This window comes from Mauremys mutica, chromosome 5 (genome assembly GCF_020497125.1).
Source record: "Mauremys mutica isolate MM-2020 ecotype Southern chromosome 5, ASM2049712v1, whole genome shotgun sequence".
NCBI lineage: Eukaryota > Metazoa > Chordata > Testudines > Geoemydidae > Mauremys > Mauremys mutica.
The window spans coordinates 27294654-27318062 of NC_059076.1; the positions used below are offsets into that span (position 1 = coordinate 27294654).

Genomic DNA, 23409 nt, shown 5'->3' on the forward strand with positions numbered 1-23409 from the left:
TTATACAAATTGTTTACTTGAATTCATGCAAGCACCAGATTGCTGCATTTTTCTTGTGAATGAAAATTGTACTGATAAAACAGTATTATTACTCCATTAGTTTCTAGACAGACACACTGAAGACAAGAGTTGTAGAAGATAACCACAAACTGCTCAATAACATCTCTGCAATCCCAGGTGTGGACTTCTACATAGACTGCCACTTGTGCCAAATTATGTGATGACTATGTATGTGATGTGCAAAAATGGGGACTAGGATGAGCTCCCTAAATTTGTTAGTCTCAAAGGGTAAGTCTACATTACCCGCCGGATCAGCAGGTAGCGATCGATCTATCGGGGATTGATTTTATCGCATGTAGTGTAGATGTGATAAATAGATCTCTGATCGCTCTCCCGTCGACTGCTGAACTCCAGCTCGGCAAGAAGCAGAAGCAAAGTCGACGGGGAAGCCGCAGCAATCGATACTGCGCTGTGAAGATGTGAGGTAAGTTGCACTAAGATACATCAACTTCAGCTACGAGAATAGCGTAGCTGAAGTTGCGTCTCTTAGGTCAATCTTGCACCCCCATCCCAGTGTAGACCAGGCCTAAGGTGCCACAAGTACTCCTGTTCTTTTCCCCTAAACTATTTTCACTTGAGACAAAAGACAGGATTTATTTTTTAAATATATAATGGATTGATTTAAAAACTTGGATCCAAACAAGCCCAAATCCAGATCTGAAATTAGATATTGTGGCCCATCTGATACGTTAGAACAGCTAAGGTCTTGTCTACATGGGGAATGGGGGAGGGGTTAAACCAGACCAAATCAAATTAATTCAGTCTGAAAATGCTTGCATACATGACACAATTCCTTGTAGCACACTGACTCCACATTTATTCTGAATTCTTGAGTTCTCTTTCAAAGGCACCTAACTTTGTTGCAAATGAATTAGCAATGTGTATTGCTAATTCATTGTGGGCATGCAATGCTGCTGCAAAGTATTTTGGCACTGTTTCAACGGCTATTCCACTGTGGTCTGCAGGCGCTCTGTTTGTTTAGCTGTGTGCCCGCCCCGGTTCTAGGGCCAAGTTGACCAGATAGTCTCTCCCCATTTATAAGCTGGCACAGAGCTGGATTTTGTCCATTTGCTCCCAGATTCCAGTATATCATAATAGCTGTGATAATACTGCAGATGCCCTACATTGTGCCTCGAGAAGCTGCTTAGAGCTGTGCCCAGACACTGGATCTCATCACCATCTGGGGAGAGGCATCAGTGCAAGAAGCTCTTGTGGCTAGCCACTGGAATGAAGACCTTTTTGTGGACATTGCTAGGCAGGTGTCCATGAGGGCCCCTGATTAGGATGCCAGACAGTGACAAATGAAAAGAGAACACTCAAGAGCACCTACGTTAAAATGAGGGATGACAGAAGAAAGTTTATCTGTAAATTTTTTGAGGAGCTGGACAGGATTTTGCATAGCTATATAACCAACCAAGAAAGCTTGTGGAGCCTGCTGGCTGTGTTCTCTCCCCTACCCTATCCCCCTGCCCCAGGATGACCCGTAAGACTCAGCAGAGGATGAGCATGAGTAGGCCCATGAAGAGACCTCCCCAGAGAGCCAGGATTTCTTCAGAGCCTAGTACCCGGACACCAGCCAAGTAGAAGGAGAGTTCAATTTCTGCCCTGCAGCAACCAACTCCAGTTCCCAGGCAGCAACCCATACTGGGACTGAGGAGGCTGATCCTACAGAAGGAATTTTGGCATGTAAGTCTTTTTATATATCTTTTTTTTAAAATAAATTATTGTATAACAAATATTAATGTTTTGCTACATTACCATGATACTATCTGTTCTGGATGCCCCAGGGATGCAGCCATTGGAGGCAGGTGTGAACTGGAAGCCTTTCCAAGTCCTAGGCCCCTGTCTCTTTTCTTTCCTCCTTCCCTTGCCCCATGCTGTCCATGTGCATGCCCCTCTCCTCCTCCCCGTACACCTTTCCAAAATGGTAGCTATTCTGGCAGGGCAATTGCTCTCTCTTATTTTAAAGCCCCAACTAGCCACCATTTTTAGGCCTATGCCTTGAAAGCCATATGCACCTGTTTCCTTTTCTGCCCTCAGCTGTCCTGCCCAGCAAACACCCTTCCTCCTACATTTGCCACCTCAAAATGGTGGCGAGCAGCTGCAGCCTCTACCCCACCTGCTCCTGCAGAAGATTGGAATAAGGTAAACATTCTCTTGTGTGACTGAAATGCAAAAGTTTGAGACTGGTTAGAGGGGGGGAAAAAAGGTTTTAGTGGTCTCACTTACACAAGGCAGACATTGATACTGCGTGCGGTAAAGATACAGCAAGTACAGCTCCCTGCTGAGATCTAAATGCCCTGTAAGATGCATTCTTACAGACTGGGAACAGTGAATGCTTCAAGCAATCATTGCAGAACTCTATCTATTTTTCTCTTAACTCTCACAACATGTCTTCACGGGAGATAAAGCAAAATCTAAGGCTGAGGAATTGCTCAGTTTTTGGGTTTGCTCAGAGATTGAGGAAAAGCTGCATGGCCATCTCATCTTGCATAGCTCACAACTCTCTTCCACTCATGCAACACTCCTGGGGAAACCATCTTGGTGAATAGCTTCACAGAGTATTGTGTTGGTCTGCCCTTTGCTTTCTTAAATTAGGCCATTCTCTGCCTCCTAATCACCTGCCTCAGTGTAACTTCATTGAGAGTCAAAACAGCCTAAAGAGGAGGCAGAGGGGATTACTATGCAGCTTGCCCCCATATTTACCCCTCTGACACAGTATAAACACCTCCAAGGCACTGCAAAACTGCAGAGCCAGACTGGGACAGAGAGGGCATCCAACATTAGTTTTCCAGGGAGATCATTGCATGGGTAAAGTACAATTATTTGTCCTACCTTAAATAGACACCATACAGCAGGGATCGACAACCTTTAGCACGCAGCCCGCCAGGCAAGCCCCCTGGCGGGCTGGGCCGGCCCGCCCGCCCGCTGCATCCACAGGCCCGGCGGATCGCCGCCTCCACCGGCCGCGGCTCACCATCCAAGGCCAATGGGGGCTGCGGGAAGCAGCGCGGGCTGCGGCATGTGCTGACCACCGCTTCCTACCGCCCTCACCGGCCTGGAGCAGCGAACAGCGGCCAGTGAGAGCCACAATTGCCAGGGGAAACATTGCCATGGCCAAAGACGGTATGGAGAAACAAGAACATGCAGAGGCACCTCCTGAAGGCATTACAAAGCCAGAATGTCATGCTGTAGCACATGTTACTATCAGGCCAGCAGGCAATGCAGTACTGTAAACCAACACCCATCTATGTTATGCAGCCTCTGGACACTATAGGCTACTAGGCAAAACAGCTGTTTCTCTCCCCAGCACCTCTGCAGCCATGCTCCCAGAAGCCAGTCACTTCATAGATCTCAGCTCAGTGGCACCTGGGACTCCAGCTCTTTTGAGTCCTCTATAACCCCTGGTATCCTTTAGCCTTGACACTCACACCAGAAGTCCCATAAACAAGAAAAGGCAAAGCCAAGACATACTCACCTGTGACTTTAAGCCCTCCTGCTCATCTACATCTTGGTTCTACCACTGCTGAAGAGCAGTGAGCTGCTGGTGCCACTTAATCTGCTCGATGTGGTGCTAAGCAATGTCCCAAGCCAAATTTATCCAGCTCAGAGTGCTGAAATACAGCCCAAGCAGCCTCTGCATATTTGAAGTTGCCAGCATAACAAGGTGGAGCTTCATTGGGTCCATTCTGGCTGACAATTCAGAAAAGGCACTAGTCTGCTCCTAAAGGAAAGATGGGCTGGAGACAGATGAATTATGGATTTTTAGAAAATTTGAGCTACCCTGGTTTCCACTATGTATCCCACAATGCATACTATTCAGCAGCGAAGCAAAGGAGCATGGGATACCCTCTAAGAACACCATACCCTCGGTTTACAGAAAACTGCTACTGTGTGTACACATAGTGATGTGAATTGACAGAGGACACACCGTCTTGTGCGCACACCATTACTTGTGCAGCTTGCGTAGTGTGCATTACCTGATGTGCCACATAAACCTGTGAATTCAAGGAGTTTGTCACTTAACCCTGGTCTACACGGGTGGGGGGGCAGGAGATTCGATCTAAGTTATGCAACTTCAGCGACGTCAATAATGTAGCTGAAATCGACGTACTTGGATCGACTTACCGTGGTGTCTTCACCGTGGTGAGTTGACGGCTGCTGCTCCCCCATTGACTCTGCCTGCGCCTCTCACGGCAGTGGAGTACAGGAGTCGAGGGGAGAGTATGGGGGGTTGATTTATCGCATCTAGTCTCGACCCAATAAATTGATCCCCACTGGATAGATCACTGCCCGTTGATTTGGCGGGTAGTGAAGACCATACCCTTAGATGATGATAGCGAGCTAGCTAATGAGAGAATCATTGTTTGCAAGGTGTGTATATAAAACATGAACTATGTCTATCTAGATTATTCAAGGTTCCAAATGCTGGAGATAAAAACAGCCACCTACCAGTATACTGAGAATCAAGCATTATCACAGCTTTCACTTTCACCCAGAAACCTGTCCAGAAGGTGATGACAACTGACAATAAAAATTCCATCCATCTATCTATTTCTAATCTAAACAGCTACTCTTGGTTATAGCTTGTACTGTATATTGATTTTTCTAACACAAGGAAAAAAACCCCATGGTTCTATTTGTGAATTTTTTTTTTTTTTTATGAGCAATGCAGGTCATGAGTGGATTTGGTCAGAGAATGCTACTGAGTTTTTCAAGAGGAAATGTCTCACTCAAATAGCAGAAAGGTTATTCACAACAACCACTTGTAAAATGGAACTCTGAACCTGCTGTGTATAATGTGCCTGTCACTTGGAAGGAGAAGCACACAATATAAAGTACATACAACAATGAAGAGCAGAAGACGGACATCTGGCATAAATAGAATCTCGGTAGGGCTCTGCAATGGTTAGAGTAAATGCAAAGAAGGGGGCACAGATCTCAAGTAAGTTAGGTGAAGAAAATGAACATTCCTAAAGCCTGGGGTTAATTTTCTCACTTGTGATGTAGAATGAAAGTAAGAGAGATCTACATTAGTGATAGTTTCACTAGTGAATTATTCATGTGACAATCTGGTAAATTACCTACGTAAGATGTGTTGGTATACATCCCATTTAACGTAAGTGAAACCTGTCTGTGTTAGGGGGTTGCATATATATAACTACAGTGATGTAGCTATACTAGAACAAATTTATCAGATGTGCCTAATCATCATAGTTCAGTGTTACCCTTAGTTTTCTATCTCATTTAGCTCACAAAATGAGGTCAAACACTGGACAAGCATCATACCCCTATAATAAAATCTAATACCTCTGGCTTTTATATCAGGAGACAGAAAACAGATCTTTTTAATTCTCCCCACCACTTTCTTTTATGATTCGAGGCATGTCCTTTTTTCTAGCTTTCCTTAGAATCTCCTTTTGTAAGATTTTTTTTAATGATAAACAGAGTGATTAGTACTAATAGCTAAATAATTACTGCTAAAATGGGTAACAATCTAAAGTAGAAGTGGTGACTAAAACCACATTTTCCCTAGCCAGTCAGCTTTTTCAATTGTATGATTGGGCATTGGAACATAGTAGAGGCCTCTGTACCAGAACAACTCCACTTCTACCTCAGGGGAGGGATGGCTCAGTGGTTTGAGTATTGGCCTCCTAAACTGAGGGTTGTGAGCTCAATCCTTGAGGGAACTACTTAGGGTAAGGATCTGGGGCAAAATCAGTACTTGGTCCTGCTAGTGAAAGCAGAGGGCTGGACTCAATGACCTTTAGGGTCCCTTCCAGTTCTAGGAGATAAGTATATCTCCATTAATATTTTTTTTATGTTAAATGTGTGGATGGAAAGAAAGGGATCGAGAGAGACTCACGAGAAAAAGATAAATCTTTTTTTTTTAATCCTCCACCATATGATTTAAATGATTCTAATGAAGTGGACAGTCTTCAGCCTCAATGAAAAGTAAAGCAGGAGAAAGAAGGGAAAGTACAAACACTTAGGTTTTTTCCCACTGCTCCTTTCTTACAACGTTCCACATATGATACTCTTTCAAAAGCAGTGTATGGTCCAATAGTCACATTTAATCCCTGTTTCGAAAAACTTTAGCCCAGATCATGTCCCCCATTCTATGTGTGTTTGAATACACAAGGGAGGCTGAAAACGTTCACTATTTCTGTAAGGTTAGTTCTAGTACCTGTTACATAGGAAATGTAGAAATGGGCTGTGTCCTGCTGTCTTTACTTCCATGAGGGTTTTCTTTTGAGTAAGGAATGCAAGGTTGGTGCAATACACATATTATTCAGATTAAATCATTGCTAAATTAACAAAAGTGCTAAGTAAAATACCAGCATTTGTCTTTAAACAATAATGCACTTCCAGGCATTTAAATGCTGAGTAGATTGCTTTGTCACAAACTATTCAAAATCACTTATGAGTGCCAGCAAAAGGGTTTGGGCTCAGTTTAATACTGTGCAAGATAGCTGTGAGCAGACCACCGTGTAGCTGAGCCTGTGTACTACATGTGTGTGAGACAGCTTCCATCTTGCCCTATGCACGAGGGGGTGAACTAGGGACGTCAAGACCTACAAGTGAGAGTCTGTACAGCTTAAGCTAAAGAGTCAAGCTGAGAAATGTAAGACAGTCATACCCCCATGGATTAAGCATGGAGTGGGAGCACAACACGCACTCCCAAGAAGGTCTTGGCATTAGGGATGCAGTGCGGGTGATTTAAGAGAACGGCATCTAGGGCCCCAATCCAGCAAACATATGTATAACTTTATTCAACCAAACAGCACCATTGACTTAAATGAGGCTACTTACCTGCATAAAGTTAAGCAGGTATATTTGCAGGCTTGAGGGTCTAAATTATTAGCCAAAAAACAACAGAAAATTGTCTGTTTTGATCAATTACATTCTCTTCCTTTTCTTTTGCTACAGACGCGTTACTATACACTGCATTTTGCCCAGTATTCAGTTTCTGAATATTAAAATCTTATATATCCTTCCTGAGCAGAAAATAATATGCTATAATATTAAAAGATATTACCTAAGGAATGTCACCTTCCCAATTATCATCAATGCAGACAACATTCAAATATCGATTTTTAATACATGCTAGTAAGAAGAAAATAATCTGGCAGAATTTAGCTTTCTTTACAACAGTTCATGTTTTTATCATCCACATTTTATACATTCTACAAAACTAGAGTGGTGAAATTGCATCTAGGTACTGTTTTTAAAACAGTTCAAACCTTTACTTTAAAATAAAGGTTGTCCAGCATATTGCACTGTATCTACATCAATGTATTTTTCAGAACCTTGCACAAAGGTGATCATGAAGAAGCTATTTTGTTGTTCCACCTCATGTCTGTCCTGTACACATTCAACAATTCCACAAGTTGCCTTAACATGCCTATCCACTTAGGGGGCTGAACATCTAGTGCTCTTTCTTTTGGTAACTAAAGTGCTGTCAGTCATGTCTGAATATGCCTCTTTTTGATGAGTTGATACTCTGCCCCCTTGCTTATACGCTAATGCAAAGTGAGCCCTACCCATTCCGTCAATCTTTAATATCAGATTTGAAAATAAATCTTTTTGTCTCGTCTGACTCATAATGATTTTTTAAAAATTGTATCTATTTAAAGAGCTCACCTTTGTCTACATAAAGTGCGCTATAAAAAGACAAATGTGGCGATGCAAGAGCTCTTTAAAAGTGTTAACTGATTTGGGGAGGAAAAGTACATTAAAACTCAACAAGAAAACACAAATGCAGATTGATAGTAATATTTCAGGTATTTCATATGACAAGCGCTCTCTACACTCTCTTTGCAATCAAAAGACCTTGGGATAATGACACTACTCAGGTGAACTGTTTTTATGAATTTTGTGAATATGTATAAAATCATTAAGGACCAAAGGACCCAAGTTTAGCGGCAAATATTAAAATTCATTTTAATACATTTTATGTAAAAGGAGGCATTTAAATATATATATGAATGTTCATGAATCTCTTTTAAAAAAGTCTTTTATTATTTTAATTCATGAACTGTCAAGAATACATTTCAAAGAAGTAATATGAAAAATGTTCATGAAATCTTTTGAATAGTTGCTTTAGCACATTAATTTATTCAGTAATTTGGTGCTGTTTCAAAGATCTAATCAACCAAAAAAGTATATTTATTCCCTAAACGTTTCCCATAAAAATCTTCCATCATTTTATATAATGTGGATGCATGTTAAAAAGACACAGCTAGGGCTAATTTGGCCCCTTCTCCCCAGTTATGTATCCCACGTTAGAGCTTATTATCTGTAACAAATGAGAGATGTTAGCTCTACTGTGTCTTGATTAACCTGAGAAAAGATTTCCTTGTTTGTAAGTTAACAGTTGGGTTTTTTTTAATTGCTTTCTAAACATGACTGGGGGGGGTTTCGTTCCTAGCTTGGATTTGCTATATGTTGAAAATAGCAGCTCCAGTAAGGGAATAAAAGTTGTGCTGGTAGCGTCTTTTTTTTATTATGATTATTATTCTTTTTAGTCTCTTTGGGAGCAAGGAAGCAGACCCTTTTTCTCGTCCTGTCTTTTCACAATTAAAAAAAAGTCTCCAAATGCTGCCTTTCGCTTCTGTGAATGGATGGTACTGAGATACCATAGATCTGTATTGGTGGCAAGAGAGGTGGGGACCTGTGAACCATTCTCCTCCTCCTCCTCTTAGTTGGGGGTCATATGAAAGTCCTATCACTGCAGCTTGCAAGGAAGTGGGCCCAGTGGGTTTTGGAACTGTGGCTGCAGAAAAGAGAGGATAGAACAGTGGCTCATCCACTCTCAGAAACCCGCACCTTCCACTGTGTTTCTGTTTGAAAATCCCAGTGGGCAACACAGCCAGTTAGGCCTTGTGTACCCTGTTGGGGGGGTGTAGGGTATGTGTAGCTACATGCTGCAGTGAAAAGCTCTGGAACCTTGCTCCGCTGCTTGCTCCCTGCCAGAGCCTTTCGCTGCTGCTGGAGTCTTTCCCTGCAGTGGGAAACATTCCAGCACCAGGTATGCAGTGGGACACTAGACTGCTAAAAATAGCAGTAGATAGGGGAACAGAGGCGGCAGAAGTTTCCTAACAATGAGGGGGGCACAAACACCTGAACCGCAGCCTTGCACTGCCCCTTCCCCACAAGGCCCCGCTCCCACAGCGCCTCTTCCCCGCAAGGCCCCACCTTCCTCCCCATCGCTCCTCTTTACAGCTGGTAAAAAGGGGTGGGCCATGACCCCCTGGTCCTCCCTGTTCTGGCACCCCTGTAGAGGAAGCCCTGCTTGGGCAGGTAGAGCATGGTGTAGAATACATACTTTAGCATCTAAGCAGGCCCTCACCATCTATGCTGCTATCTATACCTGTGCTAGGGGTGTGTGCAGTGTATATACTCTACCCACTGCCGTTACATGTAGCCGTAACCTTAAAGCAGCATTAACACTTACTGGCTCTGTGGCCTCCCGTGGCAGCATGGCTTCGAAACGAACCAAGATATGAGAGGCCAGAACTCCCCTCCCAGTGCTCTGCCTTTGTGTCTCAGGCTTACCTGCTCCACTGGTGTGGGAGACCTCACCCTTGTCCACACTACGCTCCCAAAGCCCCTCTGATTCAAAGTGATAATTTCTTAAAAACTAAAACAGGTGAAGCTTGTGGTGTTTTCTTTTCCTTTAATTCCCCTCCCTCCGGTTTCTCCCGGGGAGGAGATGAACTGGCCTGTAGAATTATTTTTGTTGAAGTCCTCCCTCAATCCAGGATAGCTCCATCCGAGGCACACCTCATTGCTTTCAGGCTTCCCCCAAGGACCAGCAAAACACCAAGTATTGCACTAGTAAAGTACCTCAACTTTAGTCAAGAAGCCCTGAACATTATTGCCGAACTACTAGGTTAGAGGCAAAAACTACTATCCTATCTCTATATTCACGCACATCCTCATGTGTACATACACATACCCACATCCCTTCAGCTGGAAACAATTGGTTTCCCGTCAAAATACTTCAAAAAGATTCATTGTTTACTTTCCAAAGAAGACTGTGGTTTGACCTTGGGCTATCAGTTCTGGACAGTTCTGACTGCAATGCTCACAAAATAAATGTCTCTGCCAAAACCAAGTTCTAAAATGTAACTGACAGCTGTTTCTCCCCCGTCCCCAGCTCGTATCCACAAAAGAACTCATTTAAAAAAAAACAAAAAACTTAATCCTAGGACATCAGAGAAATCAAGTTTTAATCTGGGAAGAAACTTCAAGCTTATTAATAAACCATAGAGGGAAGAAACAGGTCCTATTCTGCATGAACACTAAAGAGAGAGAGAGAGAGAGATCAATGAACAGCATCACTAATAAAAAGATATGGATTAAAATAAAAATTTCACTTCCTTACAGACAAACCATTAATAACTAACTTTATTTCCTCTCCCCAGTTTAGAGCCACTGCTATCTGTGTGAATTCTGTCATGGGGGAATAAATTAGTTCAAATTCTTTAACATCTAACCTGGCTGTTTCTCAAGCTGAAATATTACTTTGTAACATTTTTTGGACATGTTAATACACAGTCTGGGCAGTGAGTTTTTTCTGTGCATCGAAGCAACAATTACTCGCATTCAACTATTTTTTTTTGTTTAAATATAACACAGAAATCAGAGTCTGCTACAGTCCTGGGGCCAACCTCCTCCCGAGGCTTCAGAGCCCAAGCTGCAATGTCTAGTGTGGTAGCATGAACCCCACTAGCCAGAGTCTGTTCACCCAGGTTGGGGGGCTTGCTTACACAGGCTGTACCAACATACCTCAACTGTTCAGTATGTCTTATGCAACCCTCTCTAGTGGCCATTTCACATAGGAAATGAAAGTCTACTCTAGCAGTCAACTGAAGAAGTTACTCCTTTAACTTAAGTTGTAAAGGCTTGTGCTATTAGTACTGGAAACATCATGACCTATGGGCCTCAAAACTGCATTCACAGGAGCAGCCATGCATCAATCCTTCACTGGACAGCCCACTGACAACTGCTGACCCAGACCATGAAGCTCAGCCCCAGTTTGAGGCTCTGCCCTGATGTCCTATTGGCAGAGTCCCAGAGCATCTAATTTGCCTCTGGACCTACTTAAACCTGAAACAGGAATAGGAAGCTGTCTGAACAACTGGGGTTCACCTGGCTCTGAATTATGTATCTTCCTATTCCCCTGGCATGTTGACCTTGCTTGGCTCCTGATCTCCAGTTTGTCTCCTGTCTCTGATTCCCTCTTATCCTGACCCAGCCTGACTACAGTTACCAATTCATGGTTTTGATTCTAAGTTTGTTTCCTGCTTCTGCTCTCCTGGCATTCTGATCCAGCTGATTCTTGACTCCTGACTGGACTCTGGCTCTGGCCACTAGGTGCTCACAACCTGGCCTTGACAGCAGGTCCCAAATCCCTAGGGATTGTTCTACACAGAACTACCAATTGTCAGGCATCTCAGGTGACATGGATTTACCAGGCCTCTTATGTGTTCCCACAGCCCAGGTGAGGTGTCATGCATTCAAACTGGGCTCTATGAATAACCTGCAATTGCAGCTCAAGGCTGCCAGAGGCCACTGTAGTGTCAGCTGGCTGGGCAGCCAAGCAGCTTCTGGCTCACTGTTTTACCTGCCACATCCAAGTGGGAAAAGAGCAGCTGGAGGAAGCATGCAAGCAATGTGACAGAGACAAAAGGGATGGAAGGCTCAGGCTTCCCTCCTCCCATTAACCAGCCAGCTGCCTCACACAATAGCCCCCACCTCCCATCATGTCCCTTGATACCCTCAGAAAATCTGGCTATTCCCAGCATATTCCCCTAAACTCATCCCCTGTGGCTACCCCCACATTCTCCAAGCCTCCCAGCTTTCCCCCTGGATAATCCCAAATATCCAACTCCCTACCCACCTGTCTCCAAGCTTGCATTCCCCAGCCCCCCAACTAACTTCTAGCTATTCCCTCCCAACCTTCTCCTACAGTTGGCATAACCTGTTACACCAGCAGCCCCATGAAATGAGGCACCTCTGGGTTCCAGTACAGTAGTTAAGCAGTTCATTTGCATGATAAAGACCATCCTGAAGTGTTTCTGTCCCCAGGCTTGCTCGGGCTCAGCTCTCAGGATTAAGACAGCAAGTGGGCAAGGAACTTGAGAAAGCAGGATTGGGCCCCCCCACTTAATACCAAAAAGATACACAAAATATCTTGGGTCAGTTTATAAACATTAGTAAACACAATTTAAGCCACAAAGATATAATTAGAAAAGTGTGTCCTGTTTAAAGTAGAGTTAAACAATGTTGTACGCCGTGTTGTTGTAGCCATGTCAGTCCCAGAGTATGAGAGAGATGAGGTGGGTGAGCTAATACCTTTTATTGGACCAACTACTGTTGCGGGGGGAGACAAGCCGTCCGGTAAGAAAGCACGTCTCTCTCACCAACTGCAAGGGGTCCAATAAAAGATCTTAGCTCACCCACCTTATCTCCAGAGTTAAACAAGGTACAGTACATCAGTGCTAATTTGGCTTCCCTCTTGTTTAAATTATAAACAGAGTGAAAGAAAATCTGAATTTGGAAGGTGCCTTGTTTTAGATTGAGCATGTCAATGGCTAAACCTTCTCTAGTGTGTAGGTGTTTTTTAAATATATAACATCCTAACTGAACTAGAGCTGAGCCTAAACCAGTAGCCCAGATCTGAATACTCCAAGTGGCTAGTGAAAGCAGTGTGTTGTGGAGGAAACAGTACAGGGCTAGAAATCAGGAGGGCCTGATTTCTAATCTATGTTTTGTTGTTAATTGAATGTAAAACCTCAGTATTCCCATTTGTAAATAGGTAACACTTTCAGAGGATACATTAGTCAGTCTGCCTATAGAGCTAGCTTTTGGTATGGTAAACTGCTATAATCCTGCATTCTGCACCTTGATGTGGCTGCTGGTCCCAAACCCAGATATAGTGGGGAGGGTTGACTGCAGACCTAACCACCTGGCCTAATTTAAAAAAAATCCACTGGTATAGAGCCAGAACCAAGCTGCCATCCTGGTATGGAAGCAGCAGAAAATGACAGAGAGGAAAGGAAGAGATGTGTCTCCAATCTGAGCACCAACATTCACCTGGGGAGGATGTAAAACAACGTAAAAGTAAGTTTTATAGTAATAAAAACTAGCTCTATAGCATGAAATATACAATAATAAATGTATTATGATTGAAGGCCAGCTTCTAACGTTGGTCCTACCCCATAATCAGATTGTCTTGAGTGGATCCTTACACCTGCAGGAAGGGGCTCTCCTCAGCAAGGGAGTATACCTGCCTGGGCCAGATAGCAGGGTTGGGGCCTTTATGGCTTAGGCCCGTTTCTAACTGACTGGGGTTTTCAATTTTTTTTAAACAATATGATTTTTTTTTGACTCAGCTACTACTTCTCTATTTTAGTGGCAGAAAAGTGGGGTGAGGCGGAAGGGGCCCAAATTTACGGAAATGCATGTGTCACACGTCTGAGCAGCAGAGGAACCAAAAACAGGGGACAGAGTCTTTGCTCACAACCCAAGTCTGTTTAGCCAGCATCAGACCCAAAAGCTCCCTTTATAGCTTCTACGAGGACCACACCATGCTTACATGTTTCTGCTTGGATTTCTTCAGGCCGTCATTCTGGTTCTGTATTTTGCTTGCCATCCACCCAACCTCCTCTCTCTCTGTCACACAGACACACACCCCTTAGCCAAAACAAAACTCAGCCAAAAGCCCCTCTGCCTACTCTATCAGAAATTCTTGGGCTGGTTTCTCTAACCATTTTGTCTAATGTGGGTTTTGTGGTTAACGTATCCTTACAGTTGTGGTAATTAAAGGGTTCATTCACATCCATCAAGCTCAGTGAGGTTTTAAGTCAACCTATAGTAAGGCTGGAACAGAAACTCTCATAAGTGGTTGCAATGAAGTCCCAATGACTTCAGTGGGACTACTTGTAAAACTGATGATTACTCACATGAGTAAGAGTTTTCAGGATTATCTTTCTCTGTGTATTTTTGTCCTTTATCTAATAGTCTGTTTTTACCATTGATGGGAATTTAGAAATGTTATCTAATCCTAGAAGTGTTATCTAGTTTTAGACTAATGTATTTATTACAAAGAAGAAAAGAAATTGTAAAATGAATTTAAAGTTCATAGTGTACTCTAGTTCATAACATTCGATCATGTACAATTACATGAAAATAGATGGAATCCTATAGATACTGTATCTTGCTTCTTGAACAAAGAGTTTAAATATTTCCTTTAACCATAAAATATTGTACTTGGAGATGTTAATATATGTCATCAGTGGGTCTTTGATTTATGGACAATTATAGATATGATTAAAGCTGCTGGGTGTACTAAGCATTCTTAGTTCAGGCTAACTGGAACAAACTATAAAATGCTCCTTTTGCGTAGTTATAGCTGAAACAATAGGCAGCTACTACCCAAGACACTAGGCTCCATGGCACAGCCTAAGCAGAGTTCTCTCTTGTGGTCTGAGGGATTTCCCTAAGTGGTTGCAAATGCTGAGTTTAGGGGTGGATTAGGCCCTGAGGCCCCCTGCTGGAGGATTCGGGGTACTGCCACACCTATCCCAGGAAAGGAACAGTGGAGCTAAGTCCTTGAAGGGGCCTAAAGAAACTGTGCAGGAAAGCAACCAATCAGAGGGAGGCTGCAACGGGCTAGCCAATCAGAGGGTTGCAGATTACTATAAAAGGGGCTGCAGTCTAAGGCACCATCTTTTCCTTGCTAGAGTCAGAGGAGTGTAGGTGGTGCGTCTGGCTGGCCGGCCAAAGGGAACTGCAGCACCATGTACAGCTCAGTTCTGGTGGGGAGGATGGAACAGCTTTGAGCTGGTGGCTTGGCCTGAACATAGAAGGGGCCTGAGGTAAGGGTAAAGCTTTGGTGAAGGGTGGGGCCATGGGCAAGTGACCCAGGGAACTGCAGGCAGTTTTGTTAAAGGGACATTGTTGCTATTCTTAGGGTTCTTGGGCTGGGACTTGGAGCAGTGGGCAGACCTGGGTCCCTCTCCCATAGGACATTGGGGAAGTGGCCTACAGTTGTACACTGATAACCACCCAGAAGGGGATCTGAGCTACTTAGTGGCCTAGTTGGGGCCAGAAGGGCCCAGAGAGGGTGAAACCATTGCTTCCCAGGAGGAAGTCCTGGGGGTATGGCCTGATACCAGGGCTGGGATTCTCTAAAGACTGCAGACACACCTGAGCAGAAGGGGGTGCTTGTGAGAGGTGGATACCATGCTATCAAAGGTACTGTTTTCATCATGGTATAACTACTGGGTTTTACTACTGATGTTTTTTCTTTATTTGCATTACGTGATGTCCCTGTACTCTAGAGTGGCAGGTCTCTAAATGTTGGTTATTGAAATATGAAAACCAAATAATTGGCATCTTGAATAGCATATATTTCATGAATGCTACACTGGATAATCAAAAGCTGTGAGTTCGTGAGGATCACAGCAGGTTTCAGAACCTCAGGCGTTGAGGGAGGTAACCCAAAACCACCCAGGGAATTACTGGAATCAAAACTAATGTTTTGTTGAAAAGGAGCTGATGACCTGGTTGGCTGAAGTCCCAGGGGACTGGGTGGAGGGACTAGCGTGTATGGTGGTGGGGTCCTAAATATTTTCAAGAGCCTAAAAAAGTTTGGGTTCAGTTTGATTCAAGGGGGGTGAAAACATTCAGGCTATTTCTTGTTTACCCATATTCGCTTGCCCAGGTGTCTTCCATCTATACAATTTGATTGCTTGCTTGGCATCATGATTATATGGAAAGAGACTGTATAATAGGCAGTGAGCCAGATCCTCAGTTGCTCCAGCTTTTTGCTCGGTGCAGCTGAAGAATCGGGGTGGGCAAGGTGGTTTTAAGTCACCTCTGTGTTTCCCCCCAATGACTGGGGCTGCTGGGAGCCTCAGAGCTACTCTGATATATACATGTTCGCAACAACTCTCTAGAGGCTTATTCATCAGCTAGGGATCACCTCAGCACAGCTCGTGGCCATCCCAAATATCCCATCTGATGCTGCATGGGGAAGGTGTGTGGAGGGGGACAGAACATCAGTTAAGAGTAGTTACATCATGGAAATTCTCAGCTGCCTATTAGGGCATTTTTTTTTTTGGCCACTTCGTTCTGCCAGAGTGCTGTGAAGGGGGCCAAAAATACTTTTTAAATTCTGTCCTTTCAAGTGAAATGAAACAAATATGATTACACTTTTCCATTGTGGATATTCAGGCGCTATTTCTACTATCACTTCCTCTTTTCATTGTTTTATAATAGTATTTAAGAGCTGCTGCAATTTTTCCCATCATCTGTTTAATGTTTTCATTCAAGTCTGGCCAGTAAACAGCTTCACAAGCAATCTTCTGGATTATTTAATTTCTAAACACCCCTGATGAATTCCCTTTAGGATTACATTTAACAGACCCAATTACTATGATTTCATGCACTTGTGCAGCCCTTCTCAAATGGTTCTGCTTTCAGTGCTTTGAAGTGTGTGTGTGGTCATTCCACCTCCCCTTGGGGATTAGCTTACAGCGCTGGGAGCCGCGCTCCCAGGGCTGGGAGCCGTGCTCACACTGGCGCTTTGCAGCGCTGTAACTTGCTGCGCTCAGGGGGGGTGTTTTTTCACACCCCTGAGCGAGAAAGTTGCAGCGCTGTAAAGCGCCAGTGTAGCCAAGGCCCCAGAGTGTGGTGTTGCATCCCTGACCGTCTTGGCTGATAGCAATTCATGGATCCCTTTACTATTCTCCATGGATGTATCTAATGCTTTTTAAAACCCAGTTACACTTCTGGCCTTCACAAATTCCCTGCCAATAAGTTCCACAGGTTGACTGTGTCGTGTGTGAAATACTTCCGTTTCTTTTGTTTTAAACCTGCTGCCTATTAATTTAATCAGGTGACCCTTAGTTCTTGCATTTAAGAGAAGGAGTAAATAACACTCACTTATTTACTTTCTCCACACCAGTCATGATTTTATAGACTCCTATCATATTCCCCCTTAGTCATCTCTTTCCCAAGCTAACAATTCCCAGACTTATTAATTTCGCCTCCTAAAAAGCTGTTCCATACCCCTAATCGTTTTTGTTGCCGTTGTTGGTACCTTTTCCAATTCCAATATATCTGCTACCAGATCTGCATGCAATATTCAAGGTGTGGGCGTACCATGGATTTATATAGAGGCAATATGGTATTTTCTGACTTATCTATTCCTTTCCTAATGATTTCCAGCTTTTGAGTGCTGCTACACATTGAGTGGATGTTTTCAGAAAACTTTCCACAATGACTCCAAGATATCTTTCTTGAGTGGTAATAGCTAATTTAGACCCCATAATTTGATATGTATAATGGCATTATTTTTTTCCTATGTGCATTACTTTGCACTTCTCAATATTGAATTTCATCTGCCATTTTATTGCCCAATCACTGAGTTTTGTGAGATCCCTTTGTAATTCTTTGCTGTCTGCATTGGATTTAACTATCTTAAATAATTTTATATTGTCTGTGAATTTTGCTACCTCATTGTTTACCCCTTTTTCCAGATAATTTAGGAATATGTTGAACTGCACTGCTCTGAGTGCATAACTTTGGGGGTTCCCTTTGTGAATCTCTCTCCCCTGTGAAAACTGACCATTTATTCCCACTCTCTGTTTCCTAGGTTTTAACTAGTTACTAATCCATGACAGGACTTTCCCTCTTATCCTATGATTGCTTATTTGTTTAGGAGCCTTTGGTGGGGGAACTTGCCAAAGGCTTTCTGGAAGTCCAAGTACACTATATCCTCTGGATCACCCTTTTACATATGCTTGTTGACTCCTCTCAAAGAATTCTGTAGATTGGTGAGGCATGATTTCCCTTTCCTAAAAGCTCATTGACTCTTCACCAACATACTGAGTTCATCTATGTATCTGATAATTTGGTTCTTTATTCTAGTTTCAACTAATTTGCCTGGTATTAAATTTAAGTTTACCGGCTTGTAATTGCCAGGATTGCTCCTGGAGCCTTTTTAAAAAAAATCAGCATTACGTTAGCTATTCTCCAGTCATTGGGTACAGAAGTTGATTTAAGCAATAGGTTACATAGTTCTGCAATTTTCATGAGTTCTTTCAGAACTCTTCGATAAATGCCATCTGGTTCTGGTGACTTATGGCTATTTAATTTATCAGTTTGTTCCAACACCTGCTCTATTGACACCTCAATCTTGGACAGTTCCTCAGATCTGTGACCTAAAAAGAATGGCTTAGATGTGGGACTCTCCCTCCCAGTCTGTGCAGTGTAGACCAATGCAAAGAATTATTTAGCTTCTCTTCAACAGCTTTGTCTTCCTTGAGTGCCCCTTTAGGAACTCAATCGTCCATTGGCTTCACTGATTGTTGGCAGGATTCCTGCTTTTCATTACTTAAAAAAAATAGTTGTACTTTGTGTGTCTTTTGGTAGTTACTCTTCAAATTCTTTTTTGGCTGTCTAATTATACTTTTTCACTTGACTTGCCAGAGTTTATTCCTTTCTAATTTCCTCAGTTGTATTTGACTTCCAATTTTTACAAGATGTCTTTGTCTCTAACTGCCTCTTTTACTTTGTTTAGCCAAGGTGGCATTTTTTGGGTCACCTTAATGTGTTTGGGGAGGGGATTGGGGGGCTGGGGGAAGGGGTATAAATATAGGTTGAGCCTCTATTGCAGACATTTCACTCTTTGCACTATTCCTTTAAATTTCCATTTAACTAGCTTCCTCATCTTTGTGTAGTTCTCCATTTTTTTGAAGTTCAGAACTACTGTGGTGAGCTTCCTTAGTATTTTACCCCCTAGCAGGATACTAAATTGAATCACATTTGGGTTACTATTACTGAACAGTTCAGCTATGTTCATCTCTTGGACCAGATCCTGTACAGTTCAATTTCTGATGGAAATAATTTATGAATTATGAAAACACCAGGTCTTTAGATGGTGTGAAGGTAAACTGAGATCTACGGAGAGGGACGCTTATGAGCTGTGCATCTGTGTTTAATAATATTCATAGTGCACAATTCGCAAGGGCAGAATCTTAGAACTCTACCTGACCTTAGCTCTATTCCCAGCACGGCCATTGGCCTGCTGGGTGACTTTGGGCAAGTCATTCTGTGTGCTACAGTTTCCCCATCTGTAAAATGGAGGCAATGACACTGACATTCTTTGTAAAGTGCTTTGAGAGCTATAGATGAATGGTGCTGTACAAGTATTATTATTACTACTAGTTCATCCCAAAATACATGGTTCCATGAGCCTTTGGGCCACCCATGTATTAAGGTGGAGATCACTTTCTATAGCACTGGGTCTTTTGCTGTTCTACAAATATTTTTTTCATGTCTGTTACTGAAGCACGAAGAATAGTGTGCCACTGATAAATAAATGGAAACCTTTTCCCCATAGTTACAATGCCCATAGTTCTACCACAACTTCTCCATATTTCTGGGACTTCTTTTAACTAATTACAACTGTGGAGGCCAAGAATTAATTAATAAAGGTTTGAAGGGATCTTAATGTATGTTAGCTAATTAGCAGAGGTTAAGATGTTACCCTGTATCTGGTGCAGAGTGAATTGTGTGAAAAGTCGTTACGACCTTGTGAATTGCAGTCTTGTTTTCTGTTCTAGTATTGCAGACAAATAAGATAACGAATAGGCTTATGTATAAACAAATGCAAATGTTTACTTTTACTGTCTCCAGGTTTGCTAGCCACTGTCTGTTAAGAAGGTATAAAAATTATTATGATTGTTTACTAATTGAGAGAGATCCGTCCAGGACAAGGGGCAACCCAGTTCCTGACACTCTCTCCCTCTTGTGTTCACTAGAGTATTATAATAAAGTATTTGTTTTTGCTGCACCCAAACATAAAAGCGAGAACTGAGTTTTTCTTCGACACAACTGTTCTGTCCAGCTGCAGCAAATAAGGTGTTTTTACAATGTTCAGTCACTACATACTATGCTTCCTACAGTGGTTGGCATTACATGCATGAAGCACAAGTTCTTAGTTTGACCTGGAGAATTTCCAGAAATGGGGTTTGAATTAGATTGGGACACTATACTTTTTAAATAGAAAGGCCTTCTTCAGAAGGCCTATCTGATGCTGGGGTGCACAGTCCTTAAGAACGTAGTTGAACCCTGCTGCCTGCTGCACAGGGAGGACTGGGGAGGAGAGAGCAAAAGGAAATGGCCGTCACTCTTCTCCTTTGCACAAGCATCTGCAGAAACAAAGCCTTAAACTAAGCCTTAGAAAATCCCACCCTTATGTGTGCTGTCACTGAAATCAACCGTAAAACTCCTATTGACTTTAATAGCAGCAGTATGATTAATCCTGAGTGCTTTTGAAACTTCCACCCTAAGTTTTTTTTAGGCTTTATGGTTATGAGATGTCTCAGGGCTGCCTAGAGGATTGATGGGGGCCTGGGGCAAAGCAATTTTGGGGGCCACTTCCATTAAAAAGTTGCAATACTATAGAACACTATATTCTTGTGGGGACCCCTGCAGGGCCTGGGGCAAATTGCCCCACTTCCCCCCCTTCCCCCCGGGGCAGCCCTGAGATGTTGCTCAAAGATGAGCTTCATTCACAAGGATGCTGTGCTGAGTGTCCTGCAGACAAAGATCTTGTCTAAAACCAAGCTTTCTGTGCCCAAACTCTACCAGTGAGCTCCACCGGGGGCAATAACAATGGAAGTATGAGTGTAGACAATATCACCACTCACTGCTGCCATTTTAAATGCTGTTTAGACCTGCTCTGTGTGGAGTTAGACAACAAGATTGTAAAAGCCCTGGCAGTCATGGGAAGTTTGCTAACATTATCTCACCCCTCACTGGAACTTCACCACTGGAAGCAACAGTAGGAAGCCGAGTATAGGCACAGCCAATGAGCTTGAAACAATAGCTCTTGGAGCCAAAATGAGATTTTTAACTCTGAGCAAGATTTTCAGCTAGTGTAAATCAGTGTAGCTGCATTAAGAAAGGTATTTGGAAAGCAGTTTAAATGAGCTTCTAAGTCCAGGAGAAGAACATTTAATATAAGCATGAAACCTGTGGGATTTGCAGAGACCCAGAGGCCCTGTCTCTGTTTTTGCTAATACTTGCTCAGCTCTACTATTATCTACATGGGCTCCCAATGTTGGTGGTCTGTGGGCTTCAGCCACCATTTTAATCACTATGCCAGGGATGGCCACAAACGACAATCTTCAGAAGTCCAAGAGCTGGGACACACCTGCCAGGAGCCTGGGGTTGGGACTTCAGCACCGCTCCTGCTGATGCCCTGAGCCCTGGCAGGTACACCCCACTGGGCAGAAGCCCCAAGCCCCCCACTCCCTCCTTGGCAGAAGCCCCTCACACGCCACCCTGCTGCAAGGCAGAGGTCCTGAGCTTCTCCCCCTCCAGTCTGGTAGGTTGCAAATGGGGACTCGGGTGGGCTCCACAAGCCGCACTATAGTGGTAAGTCATACATGGCTCGCGAGTCACTGTTTGACCACTCCTGCATTATGCCATTTAACCCTGCTTGGAGCAGTGAAGATCAAATTGATGAAATGCTTACAATTCTGGTGGGTGCCTTGGCTGGCTTGATAACACTGGTGATGGTTTGACTTTTTTTTAATCAATCGTAGTTTAGACAGGCCCAGGGAAGGTATTTAAGTTCCTCTGAAATGAAATATAAGCTATTTCGACCTGACTTTAATCTCTCCTCTGAGTAGAAGAGGTCCAAGGAGTTAAGAATGAAGAGAACACTTACACAGATCTAGTCCCAAAATGCCAGTAGCAGACTGAATTGGTCTGATTCTCATTTACACTAAAGCAGGGGTTCTCAAACTGGGGGTTGGGACCCCCCAGAGGGTCGCAAGGTTGTTACATGGGGGGTTGCGAGCTGTCAGCCTCCACCCCAAATCCCACTTTGACTCCAGCATTTATAATGGTGCTAAATTATATTTAAAAGTGTCTTTAATTTATAAGGGGGTCACACTGAGAGGCTTGCTGTGTAAAAGGGGTCACCTGTGTGTGTGTGTGTGTGTGTGTGTGTAAAAAAAAAAAAAAAAAAAAAAAAAAAAAAATTTTGAGAGCCACTGCACTAAAGGTACTTTACACTGACAATGTTGTGTGGAGCAGTTTTAGTTAAATGGGAATCCGGTCCTAAGAGAGGACTACCAAGATCCAGGACCAGATTTTAGTTCTGCTTAAACATGCATAAATCTCCAATAACCTGATGGGAGTCAGTCTGAGTCTGATTCTAATTTATATATTCCCTTGAAACAGCTTCGGAAGATGCTTTAGGGGCCCCCTTTCACTTTCGGAGAGGTTCAAATGGGCTGTAGTGCAAATGAGCATTTGGCCCAGTTACTGTTGCAGTTACGTTAGATTTATACTGGTGTAATCAAGGAGAATCTAGCCACAGTAGAGCACGGAACTCTTGTATCCATAGTGAATTGATAACAATTTTTTATCATCGTAATAATTAGTGTTAGTAGGAACTCTGACTATATCAGGGTTTCTCAAACAGGGGTTGCCGCTTGTATAGGGAAAGCCCCTGGTGGACTAGGTCAGTGTGTTTACCTGGCCAGTCCGCGGGTCCGGCCAATCATGGCTCCCATTGGCTGTGGATCGCTGCTCCAGGCCAATGGGAGCCGCAGCCAGCTGGAAGCTTCCATTGGCCGCAGCGATCTGCGGCCAGTGGGAGCTGCGATTGGCCAGACCTGCGGATGGGGCAGGTAAACACACCGGCCCACCAGGGGCTTTCCCTACACAAGCGGCGACCCCTGTTTGAGAAACCCTGGACTATATAACAATGCAAAAAGGTCAAACCAAGAATAAGAAGAGAAAAGCCTGTATGCAATACAAATTAAAAGAAAATGGTGGGGCATACAAATCCAACACTGGCCAGGAAAGGGTTAACATGGTGTGGGTTTCATGAGCCCCACCCTGCACTAACTACCACAGGTGTAAGGATTGGACAGAGGAGTTAAAAGGGAAGAACCCAGCTAAGTTGGGTGTTGGTTTCGGGGCGGGGGAGAGTTGCCAGGCCTCACTCCATGAGGAGCTTGGTTGGACCAGGAACTGCTTGAAACATTGCTGCCAGTCACATCCTGCCTGAGGGAAGGTAGTCTTGCTGCTGGACGATAGTTTCACTTTGCTACCAGTGCCTTATTTGCTGTTGCTTGGAAAGACTGCTGCAGGAAGGGAATGACAGCTGAATAACAACCTTTGTCTTGTGTGCCAGATTATGGACCCAGCCGTGATTGGCTATAAGGCCAGGAGCAACCCTATCACAGGGTTACACTGAGTATTTATCTTTCATAACAAAACTATATAACTGTATGGCTGCTCAAATTG

General features: G+C 43.4%; 1 long non-coding RNA gene across 1 annotated transcript in view; it reads left to right on the top strand.

Moving 5' to 3' along the window:
- Positions 1-14829: 14829 nt before the first annotated feature.
- LOC123370859 overlaps positions 14830-23409 on the top strand; it is a 99082-nt gene continuing 90502 nt past the window's right edge. Inside the window, exon 1 of the long non-coding RNA XR_006579596.1 lies at positions 14830-14948. This is a non-coding gene — a long non-coding RNA (uncharacterized LOC123370859). The remainder of the gene's footprint in view (positions 14949-23409) is intronic.